At 39.5% G+C, this 21,615-nt stretch overlaps 1 protein-coding gene across 1 annotated transcript in view; it reads right to left on the bottom strand.

Moving 5' to 3' along the window:
- The window catches only part of DLGAP1 (DLG associated protein 1), a 435,074-nt gene that overhangs the window by 348,024 nt on the left and 65,435 nt on the right, over positions 1 to 21,615 (bottom strand). The window contains exon 2 of the mRNA XM_075084759.1: positions 1,001 to 1,142. The gene's annotated coding sequence lies outside the window, so the exon portion shown is untranslated. The remainder of the gene's footprint in view (positions 1 to 1,000; positions 1,143 to 21,615) is intronic.

The raw sequence follows: 21,615 nt of genomic DNA, 5'->3' as shown, positions 1-21,615 counted from the left end.
ACAGCCACAGCATCCCAGAGACTATGCTCTACAACGTCTAATCTGACCTCCGATCTTTGCAAGAAAACAGTCTCAAATCTTGGACTAGTTTGATCTACCATAAAGCAGGAGGAATGGAGTATAAACAGTAAGAAAGTACGAAGGAGCCAGAAACTGCTTTATTTGTTGTGGTAGGAACTGGAGAAATTAGCATAATAGATGGCAGAAGATAGTACAGAGGTTAAAGCGGTGGGACACCTGCCATGTACTCTTGCTAGTTGTGATATTAACCACTGTAGCCAATAGGAACTGTAAAACCAGTGACCGTGAGATGAATGTCAGGTCCTTCTTTTCCATCCTGAAATACATATTCAAATTTAGAAAGGAACCCCTTTTCCCTCTTTTGGTTATTTTATATACATAGACACACATTTTACAACTGCTATTCTGATATTTTTTTACCAGCCGTAAAATTTTAAAAGCCTTTAAAAGCATTTTAACGGTTTCACTGGGACCAGAGAATGACACTACTACCAAATGGGGCTTTGAAAAAGTACAGCCAGAGAAAGGACAGAATATCCCTCTGAGAAAAAAACTTCCTGCTTACTAACACAGGTGCCTTACTCATTACAACACATGGGCTGGCAATGCAAAATAGCAGAGGGGTCGTGGCAGAACTGCATTTGATATACTGAAAGTGTGTATCACCCAGCACTGAGTACCACTCTATGATTACAGCCTATTTTGTACTCTGAAAAACAACAGCCTCCTACAGCAACAAAGACAATTATAAGACAGCTACCATTTATCCCAGAAAAGCTCTTTGCTACTTAGAAAAATACTAGAAAGGAAAAACAACCCCTTGCTAGTGAAATTAGCTGAAATTAGCTCCTCTGCTGTTCTTTAAATTGGGAAAGAAGAAGGGATTTTTTTTTGTTCAGCATGATTTATTTTTAGACTGGCAAAGAGACAATGGTAAACAGAACTGAAGCTCTGTGGGCACCTTCTGAGGTTAAATTACCTTTCATGCCATTTGCACAGAAGACTGTTCTCAAGCAGCTTGAGCAGATGGTCGGGACACCATTGTCCGTTTACTTGTATCCACAAAGATAAACGATGGCTCTTTGAAATCCTGAACAATATGACCGTTGTGATTCTTTAGGCTGCCAAGGAAAAAGATATATATACCAATAAATATAAAGTTAGCTGAAGAGAAGAAAATAATTTTGATTGGGAAATTTCATTTTAAACTACTAAAATCCCCACTTTAACAAATATATTTACTGTAATATGGAATTATTTTGCTAAGAGGAACCAATATGTTCCAAAATACTTAGCAAAGTAGGAGATGCAGGTGAAAACAAATCACACACAGCAATTCTGACAGAAATTAGAATCTGCCACCTCTGCACAACTGCTTCTACTACATACAGATTTGCTGGAGTGTGCTGTCAAATAAAAACCAGTCCTGCTTACTAGGCCACAGACATGGTCAGAGATTTCCAGGACCAAGCCAGAGCAGACAACTGCCAAGGTACAGTGATCCACCCACCCAGCCATGTATTGGTAGAGAAAGTCATGAAAGTGGGAGATGGATGTGGGTTTTAGTTGTTTTAAGAACTTCCCAAACTTCTTTGACAGCAGCCCTGGTGAAACATCCCCAGTGTGAGCATTTTGCCAACAAGCAACTTGCTAAAAAGGCACTTTTATTGAAACAAATTACTAATAACAAAGAATTAATTTAAAGGATTGGAAACAACATGCACAGCTATGAAGAAAGCACTGAACTTTTAGGGACAATCTTTGGGATTTAAGAGCAAAGAGAGCATATATTAGTCTTTGGACTTGCAACTAATAATTGCATAACCTGACACTCTTAAAAGCTCCTGAAAGAAAAGGAAAAGCAAGGTTGCTGAATATGGAAAGAACCACGTGGAATCAGTGAAGGGGCCCAGACACTGAATTCAATACACACAGCAAAATGAGACAGAATTGGGTTTAGAAAATAACAGTGAAATTAGATAACTATGACTCACCAGCCACTCAACTTCCTAAAGCCAGCAGGTACTGCAAAGCATTTAATTAACTAAAGTTGCATATAAAGATGGATAGTTGTTTCTGCAATCACTGCTTGTTTAACTAATGACACAACAAATAAAATTCATATCCTCTATCTGATACCACACACACCACAGCAACAGCAGGTAAACAGTGGATACATTTCTCCCTCTCTCATTTCAATGATGAATTGACTTTTTTTATCTCTTTTTGCTGTGCTGTTGGCATATTCAACATACCTTAGAACAAATGAACCATTTAGACATTTAAGATTCTTGTCAGATTTTTAGAAATTGTTAACACTCATTGGAGTAATGAAAGAAAGGAAAAGACAGGTTGAGATAAACGCCAAACAGTGGCATGCAGCAACTCAAAGTCAACATGCTCTGATAATGGAGAAGTAATTATAGCTCATATGAGAGGAAATAAGTGTGAAACAATGAAAACATAAATGGGAATTTAATTTAAAAAATATTTAATTTTCAATTTAACAATTTATGTTCATATGGGAATGCAAGAGAAAGCTCAGGTGGGAAGATTTTTTCCTAATTCTCCTCTCTGCCTCAGAAAAGAGGGAAACCCAAAAGTATGTTTGTTCTAAATATCAGTGTCTCATGCTAGCTTTTATGCTAATGTCATTGCATAAAAAAAATTCAAGGCCTTTCTTTCCCCAAGGGATTACTCTCTCTGCTTCACTTCTTCCGCTTTTTTCACAATATGAAATGGAGGGCCACTGTCCCTCAGCCGCTTGTCTCCACTTGACATCCCCAGCTACATTTGCCTATTTGCAAATACAATATAATGAAAGTCATGAACACACTCATGAACTTGTTTAATGTGAACCCACTGTCTGAGAGAATAAGAAGTTGGACAATACGACCATCCATCTCTCAGCAAACCAACACTATGTCTTCCAATATCAGTGGACTTCACTTAGTAGCTTCCCCATTATTACAAACTGGACACTATTTTCTTCCTCATAAACAAACTGATAACTTGTAAAAAATGCACAATATTAAAATAAAGTGATAAAGTGGTCTGTGATGAACATGATAGGAATGTCTCTGACCTCAAAACATTTTCACTGAAAACACCAGAGGATACGTTTTTGTTGTCCAGTAAAAATAAAGAGATATTGAACAATAGATACTAAGGCAGCTGCATTGCGATCAGATATCCTGTTTCAGTTATACCAGTTATAAAGAATCTGACATTTTATAAGAAATATGGCAAACCAGCATTATTTACAAATGTGTTATTTGAAATGTGTTCTATAAGTGCCATACTGAATTAATTGGAGCAGCCATAAATGTTTTAGCTCTCTGCTTACCTCTCTCCAGACACAAAATTGTCCAAAAGCATATCAACAAAATGAATTTGAAACTGTTGTGAATAAAACTTCAGCAAATCAAATGAAATTTCACTTTGTTTTGTTGCCGTTACGAGGAGCTAAGAAATGCCATGAAGGGTAGAGGGGTAAGAGCAGTGCACACACACAGAGAGGCAAGTCCACCAATTTCAAGGGCAGTTAGGATGAAAATCCATGTGCAAAAATGCTGGTAGTTAAAACAACCATTTATTTTTCCTTGGTAAAGCAGTAAACCAATGAGATTTCCCTCCACATAAATTATTTTCTAGATCCTCTTATAAGCTGGGCCACCATTAGTGTGCAACAACAAACTGTCAGCTGAGGACTGGATTGTTTAAAGCTGCTGCAAAAACTGAGACACAGATTTCAGTTGTCTTTCCCTTTGTACATCTGGGCATTAATACATCTTCTGATGACCAAAGACAGTTTCCCTTCTGCAGGTTTAGAAGTATAAAGGGCCGCAGTGGGAATGCTGGGAAGGTGTTCCCATCTCTCCATTATGCAGTGAATTAAACTGATCGTTATTTATGGAGAGGGAATACGCTGCACACTCTCAGGAATAAGAATCACTAAAAACACTGAGATGAAGAACAACTTTAGTTTTAACAGTATAGCAGCAGATTCCAGGGGAATTTCTGGGTACTTAACTCCTTTCAGACTTCACCTTGTCTGTGACTCCACACAAACGTAGCAGAAGAATACACTGAGATTACTGAAATCTTATATACCTCCCAAGGAGCTGAAGATACACCACATATTATTCCATAATCACAAAAAGGAGGTAACACAAAAAGCAAAAGCTGTCCTTAGTCTTCAGTAATACGAGTGACTGGCCTGGAACAGGTTTTGAACAGACAGCTATACTGAAAGAGGTGCGTTAGATGTAAAAGAGTTTAGTAGAATAAGGCCAATCAGGAAATCAGATAAGTGACAATTTGCTGCTGAAATTAGTGAAACTCGCCTCTTAAATCTTGCAGAAAATGGTTTATGAAATTTGCAGTTAAGACATACCTACAGATTCAACCTCAGTTTAACAAATATGTGCACTGGGAGGAAAAACCTACTTGAAACTCCATATTCCAGAACTGTAGTTATTTCCCAAGTCTTTGCTTCACCAAATGTAGCACTACGAAGATATCATCTCCACTATAACACCAGGGAAAGAATAGAAATCCATATGACTAATTTCATAAGTCAATGGGAGAAAGGATGAGCTCCATGGACCGATCACAGAGCATTCCATTCAGATCCAGCAGAAACTGCTCCCTGAGCAACCAATGCCGTGATTGTAAATAACATACTGGCTCCTGACTTGCTGAAACTAATAGGCCAAGAATTTACAGACTGTTTGACACATGATTTTACAGCGGTAATGAAATGAAAACTTTCAAGTATAATATACATTACTAAGGACAGAAATATTTGTGTCTTTAAATAAAAATTAATACCATGACACATTTGGAGCAATTTTTCACTTGGACATGCACATCTTTCAGATACTTGGCAGAAATCATGCCATTTATGCAAGGTTAGAATTTTGTTACCCAAATTCCAACATCTAAAGAAGCAGAAAGAAGAAACTAATGTAATATCCAACCCTATACAAATTCTGAGCAAGTTTTTAAAGACTCTAGGGAATGGAATTCTGTGATGTTGTGTAAGAAAATACAAAATGCATGATTACCTACTATTTCCTACTTTCTGCAGACACATACACTTGTATAGGACAGGTGCTAAAAGCGCTACCAAATCAAAATGACTATGTTTCACAACACTTTTTACAGGTATAAATACCTAAGATATTATTAACAGGCAAAACCTCACGCCTTTCAAGAACTACCAGAAATGTAGGTTGGTGTAACCTCTGAGATCTTTAATTGCACTTCCAAGACATCTAAGCTTCCAATAATTTGTTTCAGAATTTCTGTTATTTCTGCTTGTCCCTATTCTATTGTAACCCCTCCATCTCACCGATGATGAGGTTGGCTCAGCTTCGCATATGAGATTTAGCAAAGAAACAGCCTGCAGTGATACTGAAGTGGAAAACAGAGCAAATTAAACTGGTTGTCTTCCTATTTTACAACCAACTGCAATTACTGCACTGGGGAGATGCTATCAAAAGGAAACACTGAACCACACAAACAGGAACCATTTCATTAGCATCCACAGAGTGAACCTTTCCCCAGGTGTAATTTAAGGACCCCTTAAAATATGCAATTCTATCTACGACTTTGAGTCCTCAATCGCTTCCTACTGTAATTCTAGTTTCCCTCTACATGAAATCCTGCAGTTAAATCTACTTTCAGGATGACTGCCCTGATTAATAACTCTATAATGTCTGTACTCTCTGTTGGATAAAGCATTTCTTTGTTCAAAAGTAATCCTTTTCCTCTGAACGCAGGCAATTTCAGTGCCGAGGGAATGAATCACCACCACTTGGTGCTGCCATTCACGCTGCTGGGATGTGTAGTCATGTGAAGTCATTCTGAGCCGTAATTTCTTATCCTCCTCAGTCAGCTGTGGATTATGACAGTGGAAGGACAATATGGATGCAAGTAACTCACAGGCCATCCAACATGTCCGTCAAAAAGACCAGAGCAACTTCACAGATACTGGATGGATTCCAAATACCTCCATTTTTAAATTCTGAATGCTAACTAGAGAAAGAATAATATTTGCTGGAACAAACAAGGCAACTAAAAAGGCAGAACACAGTAATACAGGATGCAGTTTCTGGAAGGGAAAGCATGTTTTGTTCTAAGTTAAGTTCCACTACAGTTTGCTGGAAAACAAATCTACTTGTCAAAACTGGTCAGTATTTTGATTTTCACTCCAAATACTGGAATTAAAATGAAAGTAAAGATGTCCTGAGTTTTCACACATCAGTGACAGAGGTACTCTTTACAGTGGAGAGCAAATGCTCAGTGTCCTGACTTGGGACTCATGTATCACAGAGGATCATTTAGTGCACTGCAGAGGTCTGAGCATGAGTCAATGATACCTCCAGGTATCAACCCGACTGATGGGCAATTAACTACTGTAGATGTCAATGCTTTTTGAAAGGTCATTTCATCTGGATGTGGAAGAGAATCGTTTCAGAAAAAATATTTCCACAGAATAGGATAACATTTACTTGCCTGATTCTATTGGGAAAAATAAAGGACTTAAAAACTACTAAACAATTCTATTAAATACATTTTACAATGATCCTATGCAACAACATATTGATAAGTTTGTTGATGACTGAGAGGCAGAATTGTATAAAAAAGTCCACCGAGGAAGAAAGGCTGAAACATGCATTATCTCATCAGCTTAGTGGGGCCCATTTCACCTGAATTTAAATGACTTGAGTAAGATTATGCAGTGAGTCAGCTCAGAGCCCAGAATAGAACCAGGGAATCATGGCTCATTGTCTCTGTCTTTAACTGTTAATTCACACTCCCACACTGGGAAAAATGGATGTTACTATTTTATTAAGCCCCCAATATATTTAAATCATACCAATACACTAAACCATATTAGAGAAAAAAACATAAACTGAGATATAAACCTGAAATCCAGCTTGAAACTTGGGCCACTATGAATATGGCTAGAAAAGGGACAATACTTGTATAAGCTGCTGGACCTACAAGCTTTACTGTTCAGTCCTCTAGCTTTGATTGCCTTGGGTTCTTTTATAACTAAACTATGTCAATCTCACTTTCAAAACAAAAAATAAAAATTGTAGAGGTCTCCAACCACAAAGAAGCTCTTTAGGTACTAAATTATATATGTATTTGTTAATGTAAAGGTTCATTGTATCATAAATACACATTTTAAACTTTCTGTTGTGAACATCTTTAAAATCTCATGAGAGTATACTACTACTTATGAAGTGCTGCAATAGGCAGAGCACTGATAGCTATCTCCTGACGCCAAATCTGTCACTTCAGTCTAAGTACAGTAGTGGATGGATGCCTTGAAAAGCTCTGTTTATATGGCACTTTACAGTACAATTTAAATAAACTTTCCAATATTTAAATAAAGAATGCATGTTCTGATAATATTTAGCTAAAATTAACCTCTAGTAAGGTAATGGATAAACTCTTTATCACTAACAGAACTCTCTATTTGAATTAAGTAGTGATTTTTAAAAGAAATCTGCATTCTGGAGAATATTATTTCTTTCTTTCACACATTATGTTTTACTTTCACTCATTCTCACATGGTCCCCTTTTTGCCCTGCAAATGTGAAGGATCTGTTTTGGAGCTGTCAGGATAGTAACAAGCCTGCAAGTGCTGTAATTCCAGCTTAGTAAGGACTTTGCTCTGTTCTAAAATCAGTATCAACTGGTTCCAGACCTCTTCTGATGCTGCATATTCCCAAACACATATTTTCATTTCAAACTCAAATACTTGAATGCATTTGAAACTATCAATAATCACCAAGATCGGACAAGCCACTGTATAAGCATAAATATGAACAATTATTTCACCACCTATTCCAGGCAAGAAGCAACCCACAGCTTCCCTAAAAGAGGCATAGATCAAGAACTCCTTTACACCTGCATCAGTTCTTCCCCACCTGCCCACTCCGGTTAACTGGGATGAGCCAGTTGTATTTCCCTTTATCAATGATGCACACAATTCACTCTGCTCCCAGGCACTCCTCTTCCTAACAGACAGTGAAGTGCAGCCAGTATGCTTTCACTCCCTCTCCCTCCAGTTGCTCGCAGCAGCTAAATAGCAGGTAAATAGCCGTCATTCTCTTCCCCACAGTGAGTGTCAGGGGCTGAACACTGCTGAGTTAAGGAAGAGGAATGACTCTCCCCAGTCAGCCAAGGGGTAGAATCATAGAACTGCAGAATAATTTAGGTTGAAGAAGAACTTTAAGATCATCAGGTCCAAATGTTAACCTAGTGCTGCCAAGTCCACCACTAAACCATGTCCCTAAGCATCACATCTACATGTCTTTTAAATACCTCCAAGGACGGTGACTCAACCACTTCCCTGGGCAGCCCGTTCCAATACCTGACAATTCTTTTGGTAAAGAAATTTTTCCTAATATCCAATCTAAACTTTCCCTGGCACAACTTGAGGTTATTTCGTCTCATCCTATCACTAGTAACTTGGGAGAAGAGACCAACACCCACCTCGCTACAACCTCCTTTCAGGTACCTCTAGAGAGCAATAAGGTCTCCCCTCAGCCTCCTCTTCTCAGGCTAAGCAACCCCAGTTCCCTCAGCCTCTCCTCATAAGACTCATGCTCTAGACCCTTCACCAGCTTCATTGCCCTTCTCTGGACATGCGTCAGCAGCTCGATGTCCATCTTGTAGTGAGGGGCCCAAAACTGAACACAGGATCTGAAGTGCAGCCTCACCAGTGCCAAGTACCGGGGCACGATCACTTCCCTACTCCCGCTGGCCACACTATTCCTGATACAAGCCAGGATGCTGTTGGCTTTCTGGGCCACCTGGGCACACTGCTGGCTCATGTTCAGCCAGCTGTCAACGAGCACCCACAGGTCCTTCTCTGCTGGGCAGCTTTCCAAGCCACTCTTCCCCAAGGCTGTTGAGTTGCATGGTGGTGTTGTGACCCAAGGATCTGTAGAGCCTTCCTACCCTCAAGCAGCTCACCACTCCTATACAACTTAGTGTTATCTGCAAAGTTACTGAGGGTGCACTCGATCCCCTCATCCAGATGGTTGATAAAGATATTAAAGAGAACTGGCACCAACACTGAGCCCTGAGGGACACCACCTGTGACCGTCTACCAACTGGATTTAGCTCCATTCACCACAACTCTTTGGGCCTGGCCAGCCAGCTGGTTTTTACCCAGCAAAGAGTATGCCCATCCAAGCCATGAGCAGCTGGTTTCTCGAGGAGAATGCTGTGGGAAATGGTGTCAAAGGTTATACTAAAGTCTAGGTAGACAGCATTCACAGCCTTCCCCTCATCCAATGAGTGGGTCACCTGGTCATAGAAGGAGGTCAGGTTAGTCAAGCAGGACCTGCCTTTCCTAAACCCACGCTGACTGCACCTGGTCCCCTGGTTGTCCTGTACGTGCTGCGTGATGGTCCTCAAGACGATCTGCTCCATAACCTTCCCCAGCACTGAGGTCAGGCTGACAGGCCTGTAGTTCCCTGTATCTTACTTCTGGCCCTTCTTGTAGATGGGTGTCATATTTCCTAACCTCCAGTCAACAAGGACCTCCCTTGTTAGCCAGGAGTGCTGATAAACGATTGATAATGTCTTGGTGAGCACTTCTGCCAGCTCCCTCAGTAATCTTGAGTGGATCCCATCTGGCCCCATGGACTGTGTGTGTCTATGTGGTGTAGCAGGTCACTAACCACTCCCCTTTGTATTATGGGGGCTTCATTCTGCTCCCCATCCCTGTCTTCCACCTCAGGGGGCTGGGTACCTGGAGAACAACTGGTCTTACTGTTAGAGACTGAGGCAAAGAAGGCATTAAGTGTTTCACCCTGCATCCAATGAAGGATGGAGATTCTCCTTAGACCTCCTTTTGGTGCAAATGTATTTATAGAAATGTTTCTTATTGTCTTTTATGGCAGTAGGCAGATTAAGTCTAGTTGGGTTTTGGCCCTTCTAATTTTCTCCCTGCATAATGTTGCTACACCTTTATACTCCTCTTGACTTGCCTGCCCCTTCTCCCAGAGGTCATAAATGCTCTTTTTTTTTTTATTCTCTGAGTCCCAAAGGTCTCTGTTCAGCCAGGCTGGTCTTCCCCACCTGCTCATCTTTCAGCACATGGGGACGGCCTGCTCTTGCACCTTTATAATTTCCTTCTTGAAGAATGTCCAGCCTTCCTGGACTCCTCTGCCCTTCAGGGCTCTCTCACAGGGGACTCTGTTGATCAGTCTCCTAAACAGACTAAAATATGCCCTCTGATGTCCAAGGTAGCAGTTCTGCTGACCCTCTCCTTACTTCTCCAAGAATTGAAAACTTTTGTCATTTCATCATCGTTATGCCCAAGACAGCCTCCAACCATCACATCACCCACAAGTCCTTCTCTGTTCACAAACAATAGGTCCAGTGGGACACCGTCCCTAGTTGGCTCACTCACCAGCTGTGTCAGGAAGTTATCTTCCACACACTCCAGGAACCTCCTCCATTGTTTCCTCTCTACTGTATTGTATTTCCAGCAGACATCTGGTAAGTTGAAGTCTCCCACAAGAACAAGGGCTAGTGTTTGTGAGACTTCTCCCAGCTGCTTGTAGAATATTTCATCTGCCTCTTCATCCTGGTCAGGACTATAACAGACTCCCACCATATCTGCCTTGTTGGCCTTCCCCCCGATTCTTACCCATAAACACTCAACCCTATCATCATCATCATTAAGCTCTAGACAATCAAAACACTCCCTAACAAGCAGGGCTACCCCACTGCCTCTCCTTCCTTACCTATTCCTTGTAAAGGGTTTATAGCCATCTGTTGCAGCACTCCAGTTGTGAGAGTTGTCCCACCATGTTTCCGTGATGAACAAGTAGGTGAGATGCTGTTCTATAGCAAGTTTTACAACCTGAAATGTCATTCTCAATGGCTTTTTAGAGGGCAGACTACTTCAAAAATTTTAAGTTCATGCCTGGATATCTTTTAAAATGTACCTGTAGACAGAGCTATATAATATATGTTCCCTTGTCACCTTCCAAAGCTCCTTAGTAGATACACCTTTGAGGCCTGTGGATTACGGGACTGAAAAAATATCAATTAAAGCTGTTTCAACGTGTGAAATAGGGAACAAAACAGAAGAGGGAGCTGAGAAGGCAATAGGGAGATGTGATTACACAGAACATGCAGGATTTGCATATTGTCAACTTGCAGACTCAAGGTGAAATTTTCCTGAAAAATGCAAATAGATAAGAATTACAAGTGATATCAGCAAATTATGTCCATGTGATATAATTAAGACAGATTTCTAAGTTAGATATCTCTCTTCTGACTGTGCCACACTTGGTGTCATATACCCTCACAGAACCTTCCCAGCAACTGCCTGGCAGAAAGAAAGGGTGGTTTAATTGCTTCACATATTGTTTTATTGGAAATCATCTTTATTGCAATGTTGGCAGACACCTGAGAGTGAACTGAACAATCATTTTGATATACTCTGTGACAATAGATATAACAAACTGTTGCTTTTGGAAAGTTGATAAAGGCAAGGCATGCAATGGATGAGTTAAGAAGCAGTGGCACAGAAAAATAAAATAGTTTGCCTAAGGTAAAATATCAAATCACCAGTAAAAATGGGAATACATTTGAGATTCTAAGGATTTGCTACGGAGTGATCTTCTGGAATATGTTTTCTTTGCAATATCAGGCTTTTATTTTTTTTAAGATATAAATTACTAGGATATACTGTTTTCTATATATGCCCACAGGAAGCAATTGGTAAGCCTGTAGTCTTCAGAAGACCAAACCCTATTTTTTTATACTGCTCCACATACCACTGGAAATTCATGAAAGGTGTCCTTAGAGCCATTATCCCTGTCTATAACACAAAAAATTTGGTGCTTTCTTATGAAATTACCACCCAGAAGGTTTAGACTACGCCAAAGGAAAACACTTTTCATGGACTGTGCGTGTAAATCGAGGAACTCATTCTCTTAAGATATTAAGGAAGTCAAAAGTATACATAATTAAAGAAGAAACTGACAAGTTCATGGAGAGTAAGCTCACTGCTCATTATTAAATACAGAAGTAAGCTCCTTAACCCAGTACAGTAGCTTTTATGTTCAGCAGAGCACTGGAAAGGATGGTACCTGTCATGTACAAGCTTCACAACTGGCAACACCTGTCTTCCTGAGAAGTCAAATTCATGAAGCAGACATCTAGAAACATCAGCCATACTTTGTTTGTTTTATTCTTCCAGATCTTTTAAGGTCATTAACTTGTGGTAAATGATAAAAAAAAATAATCTTAACTGCTGACTTTTTTTCCTAACTAAAAATAGCAATCTGTTCTGCAGTTCCTCTGATTGTCTGGGTGAAGCCCTGTAGGTTCCTAAAAATGGATGTTAGCTGAGTACTAAGGCAAAGGAAAGAAGGAAGAAGGAAGATGTAAGGAGAAGTCAAAGGTCTTTTTCTCTAATGAGCCACAGTTAATTTCTTCCACGGCTACCTTAACATGGACCATGCATTATTTGAAGTGTTATATTAGTCAAGACAAATTCTTACACTCCTTGCACTTATCTCCTCCACAAAAATCTGCCTTTTGGAGTGGCACTTCTGAACATCACCAACCAGAGGCTGCAGGCAAAGCCACCTGAAATACATGATCAGCCAAAAGCCAGTCTGAAATGCAGTGAAGTTATCAGAAAATATGTAACACCAGCTAGTTATAGCTGATGTGTGATCAGCTATATCAGTGATCAGAATAGTGATAGCCCTGTCCGAATACCCAGAACTGCTTGGCTTTGGATCCCCTGAGCATTTGCTAGAGCATTTGTTTCTTTGGTGGGAAGAGTTGAAGATGTTCAAGCGAGTGCTTAAAATGGAATGTGATTTTGGAATCTCAAAACTTCATTATGAGAGTGGTTTGGGGCTAGCATAATCTCATGCATCTTGTGGGAGAGTAAGGGACTGCTGGGAAAAGCCCTACAGTCTGAGGCAGTAGAGCTTTTTTCAGTTCTGAGACTCATAAATAAAACCTGTCAAATTGTTACTTCACAGCAGTATGATTGCAAAAAGCATTAGTTGCCTTTGACATTTACTGCTGTATCATTGCTACATACTGAACATGAAAACCTGAGCCATTTCTTTGTCTTCTAACAGTTACCAGAAAAGGGATAGGTAAAGGTAGTGTGGTGGATCTAAAGAAGTGGTACAACCTGCACAAGAAACCAACACCAAATATTCATCTCTTTCACAAAATCTACTTTCTTTCCCAGGGAAAAATATGCTAGAAGTTGATTTGCTAAATAAGAAAAGATGTTTATTTGGGTATCATTTAATAATTTAATTATCAGGTTTGACAAGAACAAACATTCAAATTATGGCAGATTTAAAATGTGGAGTATAAATAAATGTCCCCTCTATAAAGCTCTTTATTTTCCTGTGTACTTTTAAACTCTTCTAAATATGATTTTGATAATGTAATCAGCTCCTTGAATAAACATAACCTAATTTAAGTAGTATTCCAAAGAGCATTATTTCTATGATTATAACTTCCCTGGTGTGTAGCTGTAAACAGACAGAGGAACGATAGCAAATGACCTAGATAAATGTGTCCTGATAGCTATCACTCCTTAGTCTTGACTTTCTGACACTGTTCCAGCTGTGCAATAACTTGTCCCAGCATTAAGGGAGAGACAATCTCAGGCTCATTCTATTCTGGGCAAACAACTAGTATTTCTCTACAGACACACAATCTCTTAACAGTAGACTCAAATGTATTTCTAATATAAGATCAAAAGAAATAGTGAACCTTTCTACAGCTTCTCATCTCCCACTATAAAAATAAGTAAGAAATAAAGAATTATAGTACTCAGTTAAATATTATGCATATCTTACTGGTAGTTGGGTGTTTTTGCATTTATTTTGAGCTTTGTAACTCAAAGTACAAGTCTCATCAAACCTTATTCCTAAGGAATCCTATTTCCAGTGCCTTTTAGTAAACAGAAGAAAGGAAGATAAATGACAGAAAGTAGTTCTGACTTAATATATTCGGAGTTGTAATCTCTATTCTGTGTAATTCAGTGCACAGTGGTAATTCACCAAAAATATGCTGGGCTACAAAAGAAATCCCAAAGTAATCAGAGAATATGCAAAATAGGGTGAGAAGCTATGACCACTGCAGAATTCCAGTGTAACCAATAATTCCGAGAGCAATGTGTGTGTCATAAAAGATATGCTCTATTGTGTACACGGAGTACCCATGTTTTTCACCTAACAAATCAGTCTCACAATGCTGGGTGATGCCTGCATTCAAGCTTTATCTTGCAAACACTGTCAAGAAGCTTAATACGAAAACACACCATTAACTTACATAACTAAAGACTATTCTCCTATGTATCCCAAAATACCCCTAGATTTCAAAGCAAAAACTATCTCCATCGTTAAGCGGCAGAAAACTTTACCAAAAGTTTTAAAAGCAAATAAACCAGACATGCTGGGGCAACATAAATATTAAAATGTAGCCTAGCCTTTGCTGTTTTTTCCAGAGTCTGCTTGCACACTCTAGTGAGAGTGAATAATCTATTGTGATGGGGAAGAGGAACTGGAAAGCTTTTCATCAGTCTCATTAATCACCACAGCGAAAAGTCAAAAATAAGGCTTTCTGCCAAGAGCACTATATTTTAAAATTCTGCTAGAAGAAAGTTCTCCTAAGAAAAAGACCACTGTTTTGTCCTTTCATCGTCACCTACTTCTTTACATTATGTTAGGAAATCACTGCTAGAACAGTGTATTGTGTATCAACAGGCCTATGAGACGGGGGGCATATTTTCCTACAATGTCCAACTACTGTAGCACTCCATAACAAATTAAATGCAGTTTAACCATAAAATCTCACTGTAAAAATAAAACAAAAAACAACTAAAATACTACTATATAATTGAATTTAGATTAAGGGAAACCAGAGGCTTTTCTTGTGAAGTTTTATTTGTCTGTTTAAGACTTATGCGTATTGTTGTCAGTAAGTGACAGATATATACAACTGCAAAATGTTCAAAAGTCATCTTTGAGATAGACGCCTTGCACACCTTTAGGTGTGCTTAAATGATTATGGCAACAGGTGCTTCTGGAAGGCTAGAGGAGGGGAAGTCCTTATTCTGTAAGATAATACCCTTCAGCTAGAGTGACACCTTGACTGAAGAGTCTGAATAAAAGGTGAAACAGCTGTAATGGTCATACTATATTCAGAAATGCACTATACAAAACCTCTTCTATATTCACTGAGATAATGAAAATCTAATATGATGTCCTTCTATAAACAAGAGCTAGCATTTAAGGCTCATTTTGAAACCTAAAGTCGTCCAGTGTTAACTTGTTCCTGACACCTTTGACTTAAGAAAAAAAATCTGGTACTTTATTTTTGGCTAGCTTTTTAGGTATTGTTTTTAACTTTTCTACATAGTAATTTTGACACTAAGATGACTCAGTTTTGAATCTGGACACAGTAAGATGGCACCTCCCCTGTGCAGAACACCTGGAAACCCCCCTACCAGACAGCATGTCCAACACAGTGCTCCTAACAGAAGAAAGCTAAAAACCTGAAAGATCTGTAGGAAGTAAGTAAAAGAATGATCTGAGATCTGCAAAACTTACTTCCTAATGAAAAATTTAGGAAGCTCAAACTATTTGACTTGTCCCTAAAAACCTACAACGCAGAAACAAAAAAACCCCCAAGCCCCAGTGAACCCATGCCTGGATCAATGGTAGCTGCCTAGCTAGAGTCTTCTTGGTCCTCTTCCTACTCAAATTGCACTAGACACTCTCATGTGCCCCACAAAAAAATCAGAGTTTGGCCTCACTTTGCTTCATTATAATTCAGAATTATGAAAGAAGTGCAACTGTGAGATCAAATGGTAGGCTGAAGGACAGAGATCATGCAGAGTTAATAAACTATTACCTTCAATTTCAAAACATACCTAAGCTGCTCAGAAACTCTTGAACAAAAAGGCCTCTATCTATATATTTGGCACTTTTCTCACATAAGCAGCATGCTCATATCAAACTCAGTAAAGACACCGTCAGTTTTATTCAATCTTTTGCTCTGAATAATGGGTTTCTCCTTTGAAAGAGTGACCTGTGTAGGTAACTGGGCAATTTAAATGTTCACATCAGAAAACCAGAGAGCAAACAAGAGAGTGAGAAAAGGGTTGAATTTCATCAATTAGAAATTTGTCATTGATTCACTGTGTCTAGGATTTCACACAGGTATATTCAAGCTGATGCATTTTTCAAAAACAAAATCAGTATAAGCAATAAATCTTTCAATCCTCATTTTCTTCTATTTTAATGGAAATTAGTCATAATAGAGCCTATTGAAGCCATCACCTATCATTTCTAAGGGAAAATTACTTAAATCCATGCGTTTGCTGACTTCTTTGCTAACAGTGCTTTTACTTCCTCGCCAAAGCCAAAACCAATCTAATCCACTTTCCTGCCAATACTGAATTGATCTTTATTGTATATATAACCTAGCTAGGTTTACTTGACCAAACATCGATGTCTGAGTTCCGTCTCTCAAAGACACAAACACACCTCTGCCTAACAGTATCCATGCAGAAGTGGATTATCATGATAACTTTCCTCAGACTTTCTTGGGCTTGTGTTTTATTTTTATCTGCAGGCAGGTCTTGGCTCACAGAAACTATCAATGGGGCATCTAAGAGTATCTGTATCTTATTCCCAGGGAGGGGAGATATAGGTAATTTCTTTTGACATTGATGGTCCTTGCATATACATGTCCTTTAAGTTAATGGAAAAAGTTTTCACAAGGGAAACAGTAAGTCAGACACTGGAAAGAAAGATGGGAAAAGTTTTGGGTTTTTTTTTCCCCATACACATCCAAAGATCTCTATCACACATTTTTGTGTGTGGCTTTATATACCAGCCTTGATCCTGAGACAGTCTAATATTTAAATGTTTAGTGAATACCTTTTGGAACTAAAGAGAGATATGCTTAAAAGCTGACATAAAAGAATGCTTAATGGTGTCTAGATAAAATGTCAACGTAATTTGTTGTGATCTTTACTGTTTTAAGCCCTTGGCATCACTTGTAAGTCCCACTCAAATGAAGTATTCCAGGCTCCTCAGAAACATAGGGATGTTTTTAAAAGTGGCCACACACATCTGCTGCAGCTCCTCTCATTTGTGTATGCAGTGTTATAACAATAGATAATGCACTGAGTAATGAAGGACCTCTCCTGCCAAGGAGCATAAAACTGAATGGGCGAAGTAGGTTCAATGCAGAATACCGCAGTTCAAACAGTTACTTTTTTTTTTTCTCCACAAAACAAAGATAAAGTCATTGTTTGGGTACTTCTGAAAGAAGAGGGATCCAATTCAGCATCAGCAAAATGCATCATCAAATTTTTAACAGACACCTTATTGCCATTGTGTTAACAGACAGGTAGGAAATGAAGTTCACAACAGAGGTCAAAGCCCCTACAAGGGATAAAATAAGCTACAGGTGAATAAAAAATGGGAATTTGCCCTGCCTTCCTCCCAGGAAACTCCAGCATCAATACAAGTGGAAATTCAAGCACAATGTATTGCCTCGGAACAGAGATAAATAGTCTCTTCCCTGCCCGTGGATATTGTAAGGCATTGAGATGCAGGATTTGGTAGCATTTCTAATAGTCTGTGTTTGACAAGACCATAATAGGCATTATTTGCACTTTGTAAATTAAAACTTTCTTAGTCCCAAATACTTCAGCTAAGATGGAGGACAACTGTATTACAGACTGCATGAAAGTAACTCTTAGTCATTAAGATTACACATTCTCAGCAAATGAGAGAATGAAGACTCTGGCTCCCCTTTTAGAAAAACAGATTTCAGACATAGAAATTTTGACTCACTTGCCCAATACCTCACCAAAACTTGAGGACAGAATCTACCCTTTGTTTTAAATGACGGTAGTGGGTTGACCCTGGCTAGATGCCAGGTGTCCACCAAAGCCGCTCTTATCACTGCCCTCCTTAGCTGGGCAGGAGAGACAAAACAGGCTTGTGGGTCAAGGTAAGGACAGAGGGAGATCGCTCAGCAGTTACTGTCACAGGCTAAACAGACTCAACTTGGAGAAATTAATTTAATCTGTTTTCCAATCAAATCAGAGTAGGGTAATAAGATATAAAACCAAATCATAAAACACCTTCCCCCCACCCCTCCCTTCTCCCCAATCTCACTTTCACTCCCAATTTTCTCTACCTCCCCTCCAGCGGCACAAGGGGATGGGGAATAGGGGTTGCGGTCAGTTCATCACAGGCTGTCTCTGGTGCTCCTTCTTCCTCACGGGGAGGACTCCTCACACTCTTCTCCTGCTCCAGTGGGGGTCCCTACCACAGGGTGCATTCCTTCAGGAACAGAGTGCTCCAGCATGAGTCCCCCATGGGGTCACAAGTCCTGTCAGCAAACCTGCTTCAGCGTGGGCTCCTCTCTCCACGGGTCACAGGTCCTGCCAGGAGCCTGCTCCAGCACAGGCTTCCCACAGGGTCACAGCTTCCTTTGGGCTCATCCACCTGCTTTGGCGTGGGGCCCTCCACGGGCTGCAGGTGGATATCTGCTCCACCATGAACCTCCATGGGCTGCAGGGGGCAGCCTGCCTCACCATGGGCTTCACCATAGGCAGCAGAGGAATCTCTGCTCCAAAGCCTGGAGCACCTCCTCCTTCACTAACCTTGGCGTCAGCAGAGTTGTTCCTCTCACATATTTTCACTCACCTCTTTCTGGCTGCTGCTGCTGTTCTGCAGCAACTTTCCCCCTTCTTATATGTTATCCCAGAGGTGCTACCACTGTCTCTGATGAGCTTGGCCTTGGCCAGCAGCAGGTCCATCTTGGAGCCAGCTGGCATGGGCTCTGTTGGACACAGGGAAGCTTCTAGCAGCTTCTCACAGAAGACACACCTGTAGCCTCCCTGCTGCCAAAATCTTGCCACACAAACCCAATAAAGGGTCACTGCCTGACCACGGCAGCCTTTGGTAAATCACAACTCTGTGTTTCAAGTGCATTCATCAAAGAAACAACTGTGGACAAACCTTATTGTGTATTGACTCTTTTAATGCAAGTACTTGAAGTGTCTCAAAATCACATTTTCAATTTGATGGGAGTTTACAACAAATATACACGTTCTGCCTGTGGCTATGAACTCGCAGATATCATACCTTAGATATAAAAAATATTTTCAGATACGGTAACTTAGAGTTAAAAAAAAAAAAAAGAAAAAAGAAAAAAGAGAACATTCTGACAGAACAGGAATACCACAAGTTAATTTTTAGTCTATTAGAAAAACAGTCTACATAAATAATGAGCGGGTTAACTCTTGTGAGAATATATGGAACAGAAAAATACATTTTAACATTCTCCAGCACTATTCCCCATCCGAATATACTTAAGTAGAAGAAACTTCCTTTTCTGAAGGAAAACCTCTACAGCACAACTTCTAGTGTTGTGATGGAAAGAAAGGAAGGCTCTGCTTCCTCCCCAGAGGCTCCTGACAGAAGATCTTACAGAAGAAAAAGATGAGACCACATTCCAAAACCACAGGGTCTAAAGCCTTGCAAACAAATAAGGCTTGCAATTGATCATCTGGGTGAGAAAGAACAACAGAAGATAGGAAAAAAGCTGTACTTTAATTTCTACGTGAGACTTCTAAGAAGGAGAAGAAAACTTCCTCCAATTAAGAAAATATCAACGCCTCAAGCTAGCGTAACTTTGATCTCATTCTTTGCCGGAGAAAAGAAATTTCATCTCTTCAAAGCTTCAACCAAGTAGAACCAAGTTATTAAGGAGCAAGAAAACTTAACTAAGAGCCCTTTAGAGAGACCAAGGGCAAACTGACAGGTATAATATTTTAATTGATTGCCTACATCAGAGGAATTAAGATAATAATATGTGTCTATTGGTACAACAGTGGTCATATATATTCACCTGAGAACTGAGTGGCATAAAATATGTAGAATTTCATAGCAGCTTTGGGTTTTTCATTTCTACTTTACCTTTTAGATTTGAAGAATCTCTCTCTTTTTTTTTTTTTTTTTTTTTCTAAATATCATTTACCACCACTTAACACACTTAAAAAGTATTATAAAAGTATTTTATTAAATTATGCTATTGACTTTTGAAAATATACTTAATTTATAGCATTAGACTGACAGCCACAGAGGCCAAGATCCTATATTGGTCCTCAAAACAAATTACTGCCCAGCCAGAAGCAGTGGGAGTTTTTTCAAACCAATGGTGAAACACATCTCATCCCTAACCCAGAGGCAACCTTCCATTCCCGTACCACTTAGTACTGACCTCCCCTAAAAATGATGGCAAGGGTAGCACAGACACCCCCTGAAAGTGTCAGTGCAGGTGCTACCTAGAGCTGACTGTGATGGTCCCCAACCTATTCACAAGGCAGACTTTCCAAGAGCAGTCGAGTGACACAATTTTCAGTCACTACCGGTGACTGAGCACTGTGCAGTAGTTCTCAGAGTCCCTGAACAACTGCAAACTTTATCTTCCAAAAGAGATTAAAATCTTTAAATAAAACAACAAGAAAACAGATTCAAAAACTCAGAGGAGAAAAGAGGTGGCTGTGACAACCATAAGGTAAGAATAACAGGATGTGTTAACCTTTATAAGCTAGATATAAGTAGCCAATCCATGTGGTAAATGTACTTTTGCCATCTGCCTGAACATTAAGATCAGGTCAGGAAACTGAGCAGTTTATAGATTTCAGTTATCAGCTATTTCCTCCAACCCATTCAAACAGCAAGGGTTGTAGTAAAGGCTAACAGAAAAAGATTAATTTGGTTAAAAAAAAGACCTAATGTTATCTCTAACTAAGGGCATCTGTGTCTTAAAGGGTTAAACTTAAGATGAGGAACTTCACTAACATGTCTTCATGTCTGAGGCAACAGAACCACATTCTGCCACAAGTGCTTGAGTTCCTGGTGCCTCAACTCTGTCGTATTTACATAAAACACTTTTAATGTGTATAACCTGGAGTTGATGTAAAGTTAATGAACCCAAAGAAATCTCCAAGGTAAGCAAGTTTAGAGTCAGACCTTGAAGTTTTTTCATGACAGCTGTTTGTCTCAAGGTGAGGCAGCACATCATCCTTAGCTGGTTCTTCAGACATCCCTGCATTCTCTGCTTTTCCTAAGGATTTGTATTTTTTCGTATTTACTATTCTGAATTCTGCACTGGTATCTTACTGGACATGAATAACTAGTGACTTGAATCCCTGTTAGGTTTACAACATCATGATGCCTATTATACAATAGAAAGGTCTTTATTTTGCCCATTTAAATGCTTGTTTGCAATTTCTTTGAAAAAATATCTCCATAAGGCAATGGGATAAGTAATAGGGGAAGGCATCAGTCATTCACTGGACAGCCTCAGGGTCACATTATTGAAAATATTTGCCACAGAAAACTGAAACAAAAAAATGCATGATTTCTTGCTTTGTGAAATTATCAGTTCTGACTTTTCTATTATTAAATCCTTCTTGTAGACAAACTTAACACCTACAGACTTAGTCATTCCATAAGCTAATCAGCA

This window comes from Phalacrocorax aristotelis, chromosome 2 (assembly GCF_949628215.1).
Source record: "Phalacrocorax aristotelis chromosome 2, bGulAri2.1, whole genome shotgun sequence".
Taxonomy (NCBI): domain Eukaryota; kingdom Metazoa; phylum Chordata; class Aves; order Suliformes; family Phalacrocoracidae; genus Phalacrocorax; species Phalacrocorax aristotelis.
Note: the sequence above shows the minus strand (reverse complement) of the source record. Positions and strands in the feature narration are given on the sequence as shown.